Source organism: Henckelia pumila, chromosome 1 (genome assembly GCF_033568475.1).
Source record: "Henckelia pumila isolate YLH828 chromosome 1, ASM3356847v2, whole genome shotgun sequence".
NCBI lineage: Eukaryota > Viridiplantae > Streptophyta > Magnoliopsida > Lamiales > Gesneriaceae > Henckelia > Henckelia pumila.
The window spans coordinates 162,894,681-162,905,430 of NC_133120.1; positions in this window are offsets into that span (position 1 = coordinate 162,894,681).

Below are 10,750 nucleotides of genomic sequence, written 5' to 3' on the forward strand. Positions count from 1 at the left end.
AGATACAGTTGAGCACTGTTCCATTCCAAACTTCTTTACCAATTCCTTGGCATACTTGGATTGATTGATAAATATTCCAGTTTCAAGTTGCTTCACTTGCAATCCAAGAAAGAAATTTAGCTCGCCCATCATGCTCATTTCAAATTTCTCCTGCATCATCTTAGAGAACTTTGAGCACAACTTGGGGTTAGTTGACCCAAATATAATGTCATCAACATAAATTTGTACTAGTAACACATGATCACCTTTTACAAATTTAAACAAGGTCTTATCGACTGTTCCAATTTGGAAATCATATTCCAGTAAAAATTTTAGTAATGTATCATACCATGCACGCGGTGCTTGTTTTAATCCATAGAGGGCTTTGTCAAGTTTATAGATATATTGAGGATGAGTAGGATTGACAAAACCTGGTGGTTGTTCAACGTACACCTCTTCTTGAAGTAGACCATTGAGGAATGCAGACTTGACATCCATTTGATAAACTTTAAAGTCCTTGAAAGCTGCATAGGCAAGAAAGATGCGGATTGCTTCTAGTCTTGCAACTGGCGCGAAGGATTCCTCAAAGTCTATGCCTTCTTCTTGTCTGAATACTTGTGCAACAAGCCGAGCTTTGTTACGCACAACAGTGCCATGTTCATCGAGCTTGTTACGAAACACCCATCTAGTTCCAATCACATTTTGATTTTCCGGTCGAGGAACTAGATGCCAAACATTGTTGCGGGTGAATTGATTCAACTCTTCTTGCATAGCTTCAATCCAGCTGGCATCTGATAGAGCTTCATCTATCTTCTTGGGCTCTACCTGAGATATGAAAGCTGCATGCAAGAATTCATTAATCATTTGACCACGTGTTTTTCGAGGAGCAGAAGGGTCACCTATGACCAACCCAGGTGGATGATCTTTGTTCCACCTAAAATAATTCCCTAAAGGGTTGTCATCAATTGGTTGACGAACGTCCTCGTTTACTGGATCATCATTGGCAGGAGGATCGTTATCAACTGGTGGAACCTCTTCTGGCCTTGTTTGATCACACACGGTAGAGGGAACTGGATCATCCTTCTTTGGAGGATATGGATCACTGTCACTCTCTTCCTGTAGATTTGTGTTTTCCAGTCTATGACTCAGATCATTTATGCTCCCTTGAGTTTGTTCTGTACAAAGAGTAGATTCATCAAAAACAACATGAATGGTTTCCTCGACCGTTAGTGATCTTTGATTGAACACTCGATAAGCTCTCCTAACGGCTGAGTAACCAATAAAAGTTCCTTCGTCTGCTTTGGCATCGAAGGCTGTCAAATGATTTTTGCCATTGTTGTGGATAAAACATTTGCACCCAAAAATTTTGAAGTATGAAATATCAGGTTTTGTGCCATTCCAGATCTCATATGGAGTTTTGTTAAATCGTTTATTAATCATAGATCTGTTTTGAGTATAGCAAGCTGTGTTAACTGCTTCTGCCCAAAGCCTTTGAGAAACATTTGAATCAGCAATCATTGTTCTAGCTGCTTCTTTTAAAGTACGGTTCCTTCTTCCAGCCACCCCATTTTGCTGTGGGGATCTAGCAGCTGACAACTCATGCTTGATTCCCTGATCATCTAGATAAGTCATAAGAGTGGTGTTTAAAAATTCAGTCCCTCTATCACTCCTGATTCTATCTATCACAGTAGATTGTTCATTTTGCAAGCGTTTAAAAAGCTTAATCAGGTGAGGTGCAGTTTGATCTTTTGAAGAGAGAAAGATGACCCAAGTAAATCGAGAAAAGTCATCTATAACAACAAGAGCATATCTCATTCCTCCTATGCTTCTTACTGGTATAGGACCAAATAGGTCCATGTGAAGTAAATCTAAGCATTTGGAAGAAGACATACACCCTTTATTTTTAAAGGTTGCTCTCACCTGCTTTCCTAGTTGACAAGCAGGACAAACTTTGTCTTTTATAAAATCTCCTTCAGGCAGACCATAAACCAAATCATGCTTCCTCAAGTTAGAGATGGACTTAAAATTTAGATGATTTAACCGCTTATGCCACAACCAATGTTTATAATGATGAGCAGTAAGACAAGTAGGTGAAGAAATATGTGAGCAAGACCAGTTTACCTTGTAGGTGTTTAGGTCTCTTACACCGGTCATAAGAGTCTCACCTTTGTCATTTTTGATGATGCAAGTGTGTTTGTGAAACTCGACCGAATGATCATTGTCACATAGTTGACTAATACTTATCAAATTATAGCACAGTTTGTCAACAAGCAACACATCTTTAATAATGATGTTACCATGGATAATCTTACCCTTACCCACGGTTTTACCTTTGGAGTTGTCTCCAAAGCTGATCTTTGGTCCTTTGCACAGCACAACTTCTGTTAGAAGTTCTGGATTCCTTGTCATGTGCCGTGAGCAACCACTATCTAAGTACCAGGTAGTGTCCTTGATAGAAGTGGTCTTCTCGCCCGTTTGGACTTTTAGTACCTGCAAAAAGTGAAGAACTTTTGGTACCCATATCTAGTAGGGTCCAGGTCGGATTAGCCCTTTCGGGACCCATACCTGGAACACCCTTACAGGTTTGCCCGTGTGTGTGTCCAGAAATCTGTGCGATCGATAAGCAGTAAATGTGTGTGCTTGTGAGGTTGCTGTGTGCTGCTTGCCTTTTTGATCTTTATCAGTTAGCCTGTACCTCTTTTGAACTGGCCTGCAATTAAAGTACTGGTAAGGCTTCTCCTTTGACCATCTTCTCTTAGAGTAGTTAGACTCATTCCATGGCCTTTTGAAATTAGATTGGTTTCCCTTTCTTCTTTCATTAGGTTTTGGTTTAATCCAAGTTTCTCTTTGATTAGAGATCTGGGGATCCACATATCCCAGCCCTCTATGCTTAGAGCTTCGTTCGTTAGATACTTTCTGATTTTTGTCAAAGCTGCACTCATCATGTTCATATCGTGCTGGACCTGACAAATCTTATTTTGTTAAGATTGCCTTTGTCCAGGCTTGACTGAATACAAGATTCCATAGACTGTTTATTTGTTCCAAACCCTAGACCGGTTTTGTCATGTGCCGGTCTTTGGATTTCTTGAATCTTGTCAATGGTTACAGAAGATTTATTCCAAGCCTTAATTGTTTCAAGTAGTTTTTTGTTCTCAGTCAAGGTTGCTTGGAACACTCTTTTCAAGGTATCATTCTCAGTAGCCAGCAGACTTAGCTTGACCTTAAGACCATCAAGCTCTTTTCGCTGCATGCAGCTTGATTCGCTTGACTTATCTTTTAGGTCAGCTCTTTCTGCCTTTACCTCCTCGAATTCCTTGGATAATGCTTTGTATTCATTAGCCATTTCGTGTAAAGCAGTAACTAGATCACTGTGAGTAAATTCAGGTGAACCAAAGTCAAATACCTCCTCAGCTTCTTCTTCGATGTCAGCCATAAGGCATTCCACCTTTTCATCATCGCTGTCATCTGAAGAGCTTCCGGTATTGGGGTTGTCAGAGTCAGACTCAGCCCACTTGCTTTTGCTTTCGTCTGCTACTAGAACCCTTTGGTCTCTTCCTTTTCTAAACGTCCTCTTGTCCTCCTTGCCCCTTCTTCTTTCGAAGAATTGCTTCTGATCATTTCTCTTAGGCTTGGTGCAATCTGCAATGAAGTGGCCTGGCTTGCCACAGTTAAAACAAGTAGGACCATCGTCTGTATGGTCCGATTTATAATAATTTTTAAATTTAGAATAGTTTTTACGCATAAATCTACCAAATTTCTTGACAAAGAGTGTCATGGCTTCGTTGCTGATTTGCTCAGCTGATCTCTTTGGAGTTTTCTCGACCGGTGGACGCATCACCGTTGAGGTTAAGGCCTTGGTTAGTTGAGAGGTAGATGGTTCATCTTCTGTCCTCATGTTGAGCTCGAACTCGTAGGCTTTGAGATCTGCAAAGAGATCATGCAGTTCAACCTTGCTTAAGTCTTTTGACTCCCTCATGGCCACTGTCTTGATCTCCCATTCTTTGGGCAAAGCTCTCATAACCTTCACAGCAATTTCATGGTTAGTATAAGTTTTTCCTAAAGCAATAAGATCACAAATGATACTACTGAAACGTTCATCAAATTCAGCCATGGTTTCCCTTGGCTTCATTTTGGCATTGTCATATTTTTGAATGGCCATGGTGAGCTTGTTTTCCTTGGTCTGGTCATTTCCTTCACACAGCTGAGTGAGCTTCTCCCAAATCTCCTTTGCTGTGGAGCATGACTTGATTTTGCTGAACATGTTCTTGTCCAGTGTTTTGTATAGGATGTCCCGGGCCACATTGTCAAGATTGGCCTTTTTTTTGTCCTCAGTAGTCCACTCAGCTCTTGGTTTCTCAATCATTTGTCCTGCACCATCGGTTAGAGCTGGGTTGACCTTCATGATTTTGATAGGACCGTCTGTTATGACATATAGCATGTCATCGTCCTATGCTGCAAGATGTGCCTGCATGCGAATTTTCCAGTCATCATAATCTTCTTTAGAAAACATAGGAATTTTGTTGAAAGAAGTCATGATTTTAAAACTTTAGATCAGCAGTTGAGAAAGGAACCCGCTCTGATACCACTTGTTGGGATCGGTTCAGAGGGTAGAGGGGGGGTGAATACACTCTGAAACTTATTTTCTTTCTTTTCAAAATGATCAAGTGAAGTTTAGTTCACTTAATCTGTTTTCTCAACTTCTAAAACGGTTTGAACAACTTAAATAGTGCGGAAATAGTTCAGAGGTTTTAGTGATGCAAATGCAAGTTATAACACGATGTATGAGCAATATATACGATAAATATGCAGTAAAGACTAAGGCACGATTTATGGAAGTTCGAAGGCTTAATCCTTCTACGTCTCCCCTTCTTCCACTTAGGAAGGAATTCACTAGAAGACTTTGGTTATTACAACGTCTTGCAATACACCCACTTCAGACTTAGGACTTATCCAATGCCTAATCCGAAACTCCTAGATTTACACAGATAAGATTCTCAGTTCTTATCAGACTGGTGGAAGCTTTCAGAGTAGCTTCAAGTCTCTTCAATAATGAGTACAGTCCGGTTGAGCTTCTCAAACTGCAGAGCGGTCGAGAGGCTTGGAAACCCTAGAATGATCCTTGAAGATCAGATATGTAAACTGTAGGCGAGGGTTTATTTGAGCAGCAAGTGAATGATCTTGTAAGTGTGCTCAAGTATTGCTTCAGTATATCAGATGAGGACTTCTGATAGTATTCAAGTGATTGAGTTGATTGAGATTTTTCGTGTTGCTTGTCTTCTTGTCACTTCTTGAGCAATCTTCCCTTTATATAGGTCAATCAACAACGTCTTTATTTTTGAACGTTCTGATGCTGCATTGAATGCACATTTAATGCTTCATAAATGCATTGATGATTCTGCATGAAGATCGTACACTTCTTTAAATGTAGACAACTTCTAGGGTCCAAAACTGGTATAAACGGTCGAATGCTTTATCTGTAGCCATTCTGCGTTTTTGCCATTTTAGTGCAACCTGTTGTCTCGATGCAAGAGTCAACAGATCTTCTGATACGCCGGTTCTGCTTTTGATAAAAGATCTTGTAGTGAACGTCTTGTCTCAAGTATTTGTCTTGAGATATCTTGATAAGCAGTTGGCATTCTACTGGTAGATAGATTTATCCTCTGCTGGTTTGAATAACCAGTCGATAGACTTGTGACTGCAACCGGTCGAGAGACAAAGGCGGTTGACAAGCTTCTGGTAGATAACTTGAAGGGTTTAGACGGTTGCGGTAGGAGTTGTAGTAGATTCCTGAAATACAAAAGATTGGCAGCACATTCCTATACAATGAGTTGTTGTTTGTTATCACCAAAACGTCGGATTCAACAGTTCGGTTCAGTTTTTGGTTTTTTATTTTGGTTTTTCCGGTTTTCGATTTTAGAAATATATAATCCGATATTCGAACCGTTTTTCTTCGGTTCGGTTTGGTTCGGTTTTCTACTAAATCAGTTCGGTTATTTCGGTCGGTTATTTTGGTTTTGATATAATTATTTTAATTAATATTATAAATATATTTTAAAATATAATATGTTATTTTTAAATGATTTCTTTGTAAAACTTTTAAATTCAATATTTAAATGACTTAAATAAACAACAATGAACTAAAAAATTATTAAAAATAATTCTTTATTCAGTAGATATCATCTCATAAAATATATAATATAAATAAGGAAAGTGTTATTCACACTCCAATTTTTGTTATTCACACTTCATCATCAATTTTTATATCATTTATTGACAATATTGTCCTTCAATTAATTTTTATTTTTTTTAGTAAATTCATTAGTAATCTCAAATTCCTAAAATAAGTTATCCTTAAAAAAATCCTAAAATAATTTATCTGAAACTTTAATTAATCAAAACGTAAGAGTTAAATATGTTAATATCCTTAAATTTTTTAAAATATAAAAAAATACTAAAAACCTTTCCTTTCAACTTATCATTAATCTTTGATTTTATTTTAATTTACTCCAAAATTTTTGAATCAAAGTTTTCTACGCTTAAATATTTTAATATTCTATTCCATATCATCATATTTTTGTTGTGGATTAAAAAATTAATTAATTTAATTTATAACCATATCTTATAAAATAAACATCAATCTTAATAAATTTTTGTTTTAAAATAAAATATTGTTTGTAAAATCTGTAGTTAATTTATATAAAAATTGTTTCAAAATATAATACAAAGCATATACATGTAATTTTAAAATTTAGTGCGTGTATATCTAAATCATGAGTATTATGGTTCAAAATAATATTTTTATGTAAAAATAATTTTTATATATTCAGTAAAAAAAATGATACGAAATGTTTTGCTAAAAAAATGATACGAAATAACAAGTTCCTTTTACATTTTGCACTTTATCTAAAAAAATTAACAAAATATTAATTGGTAAATTAAAAGTTTGTACATCTAATTTTTTTTATCTGTCCTTAATTAATTGATATTTTATACTACTAATAAATTTTGAGTTACCGTAAAAAAAAAAATTTTGAGTTAAAATATGAACTATTAAAATTTTAAGAATAATATATAATATTTGAAAAAATTCTATACCATAAAAAAATATAATGGGTAACATAAAAAATATAACATTTATGTATTTAGGTCAAATCAAAATCTTTTAATATAAGGTAATAATAAATAAATAAGGGTAAATTTGTCAATTAAGAACATTTATAATTAAGTTGGAGTGTTATTAAAACTTTTTGGAGTGTAAATAACACTCTCCTATAAATAAATATATAAATAAAATTATTAATTTAATAAAATTTCGGTTTTTCGGTCAGTTCGGTTTTGAGATATAAAATCCAAAATCGAACCAAATAAATTTCGGTTTTAACATTTACATTCGAATTTCAAATTTCGGTTTTCGGTTCGGTTCGGTGTTTGGTTTTTCCGGTTTAGATTTACAATTTTTTTGGTTTTATCCGAAGTTTGAACACCCCTATGATACACCATTAGAAACCCAATAATGTTAAACAGAATTAAGATACTCGATACTTGTCCCAGCATTGATTGATTTTCACGAGCTAGCATATCTACACCTTCGTTCGCCGTTCTTCACATATGATGTAAATATAAGAAACTCGAAGACTCAAAATTCGATATTTAATATAAAATATAATATCAAGAGATAAAATTTAATTATTTAATTTGATTAATAATTAATAATTAATAATTAAATTTTTGGTAGTGTGATTAGAGCTGTCAGACGGACCAACCCATGGCGGTACGGGCCGGCCCACAAAAAACCCACCGCAGACTGGCCCAACATCCCAGTAGGCTAATAATCTTCAATCCAACCCAACCCAAAGTGGGTTACAGGTTAGGCGGGCCAACCCGTGGGTTGACTCATTACAAATTAAAATAAAAATCATTATAATTAATTAAAAATTTTATTTCATAAATAAATATTAATAGAAAAATATTAGTAAAATCTCTAATTATTGATTTCACACGTGTAAATTTTATATAAAGTAATTAATACAATAAAATTCACAACTTTCATTAAATAAAAAACATATATATATCACCATAAAAGTTAGAAAAAAATTCCAGGCCCGCCTAGGCCTGCGACCCAAGTTGGTTGGCCCGTCTAGGCCCGCCTTTAGTTGAATTGAAAATATTTCAACCCAACTCATTCAAACTGTGTGGCGGGATGGACCGACCCGGTGGGCCTAACCTAAATCTATATGATCATAAATATTATTGGGTGTTACACATTTTCTTATCACACTTCGTTTTTGAGATACTTATAGTTGTTTTTTATTCTTAGTTTTATATCTATCTATCTATCTATCTATCTATCTATCTATCTATCTATATCTATATATATATATATATATATATATTTGATATTATGAGCACCCATGATGTGCACTTTTGTGTGCACCGCTGGCGTGACATTCTTTACATCCAATAGGTGAATGCCACATCAGCAGGTGCACACATAAGTGCACATGATATGTGCTCACTACAAGAAAAACGCTAAAAGACAACGGATTTTATCCGTTGTCATAGGGGGTTTAAAACCGTTGTAACTGATGGTGTTGTCAAAACTGCGCACCTACGACAACGGATAAAATCCGTTGTCGTTTCCCTCAAAGATAACGGATTTGTGTCTAAGACAACGGATAAAATCGGTTGTTGTTGCCCTCAAAGACAAGAGATTTTATCCGTTGTCTTTGAGAAGAACGACAACGGATAAATCCGTTGTCGTAAGGGCGCAGTTTGACAAAACCATAAGTTACAACGGTTTTAGACCCCCTACGACAACGGATTTTATCCGTTGTCATTTTCTATATAAAAAACAAAAAAAAATAAATTTTTTTATATAAATTCTAATATTATAAATAATCCAAAATTTAAAATTTCATTAATAAAATTTAATATACATTTTTTTAGTATTACAAATCACTCGAAATTAAAATTCTAATTCAATACACACTGCAAATCGAAGTATCCGACGTCTTGTCTCATTACAGCCTTCAAACCTCTTGTTCTCAATCTCGAAGCTTTGTCTCTCCGCTGTTCTTGTCCAACAATATGCCTCTGCAAAAAAAGAAAAAAAAAGGGAATTAATTAACCATCTAAGTTGTTTGAATCACACACCAACTCAGATGTCTCCAGTCATGAAATGTGATTTCGTGTGCACTATTCAATCTATGCACAGAAAGAGAACTCCAAAAACTAACAAACTTAATTCCGTATTTGCGATTCCATTTCCACCAATATCTAGCATACTCTGACAGCTTATATCTCACTCCAAACCAATTTTAAAAATCAATTCAGAACATCAAAAGAAATAAATATTCAGTAAATTCATGCTCAAACTAAATTAAAAAGAAAGAAAGAGAGATGGCTAAAAGACAAACCAATTTTTAAAATCAATTCAGAACATCAAAAGAAATAAATATTCAGTAAAATCATGGTCAAACTAAATAAAAAAGAAACAAACAGCGATGGCTAAAAGATTGGAGTTACCATGATTTGTACCTGAGAAAATATAGTCTCACACATAAGGAATTCATATCGGAAGGAAACAGGAAGGCCAACCATGGATGAAGCACATTCCTTTCGACTAGCTTTGCATGAAACACAAAAATGAAAAATAAGATGGAACTCCACTAAATTTTTTTAAAAAATGTTATATGACAAGATAATGGCAAAAAATGAAGTCACACGTGCACACCAAGTTATAAGCACTCAACTCAGAAGAGATCTTGAAAGCATAAGCAAGTAGCATGCGGCTAGAAGAGTTGCAACACTTTGATTGACAAAACATATCAAAAACATAGCATGATCGAAAAATTAATCAACCAAGCCTGTCTGGTGAAAAAATCCTAAGTCATCTGAAGTTCATCAATAGGTTCTACACGAAAACCAATATCATTAAAAGTAAATCTCTAATTTCTTTTGCCAAAAATATCTTTAATGAAAATTGGCCCCTTGCTACCAAAGACTCTCATAACAAAACAATTCACACAGAGTCACAATAGCAACATCCAGAACTTCAAACAATCTGTTATAAAATTTCAAAACCCCTATCTCAATTCCCAAAGTCAACATTCGAAACATTTCTTAGACTGCATCTTCAAAAAACTAACCTAATATCAACTGCAAAGAAGAACGTATCTATTTTGAAGCAAAAAAAATACACTTTCATGGTCAGACTGAATGGTAAAATAACATTGCTTAGAAAACTAAAATTAGTAAATTTACTGACCAGCCATTTAAAAATAAAAAGCACGCCTAGTAAATATTCTTCCACAACGAACCGATCTATAGGTTGCAAATCTTGCTGAAGGAACAAAAGAGAGAGATGAGCCACTAATGACAGTAAGATAATCCAAATACTTTATGTGCAAGGCGCAAACTTTAGGTACCAAAGGTTTAAAGTGCACAAGTTCTACCTCAAAATACACAACTCGAGAGCAATTTATCCAATAAAATTAAAACTACAAAAAAACCACCAAGCTTTGATAAAAGTACAAACATTCACACAACACTAGCAAGGAACAGCCACTAGAGCACAATAAAGACAATGATAGATGGTTGTTTACGTTGCCACTTCCTGAACATCTGATGAGGATAAAACTTGATGTGACCGAAATTATAACAAGCATGCTATGGTGCTAAATTACTATGACTATGCGCGCAAGCCATGCAGGAAAGAGCCAATGAATTCTGGAACAACACAAATCCAAGAAAAAGACAAAAAAATTGACAT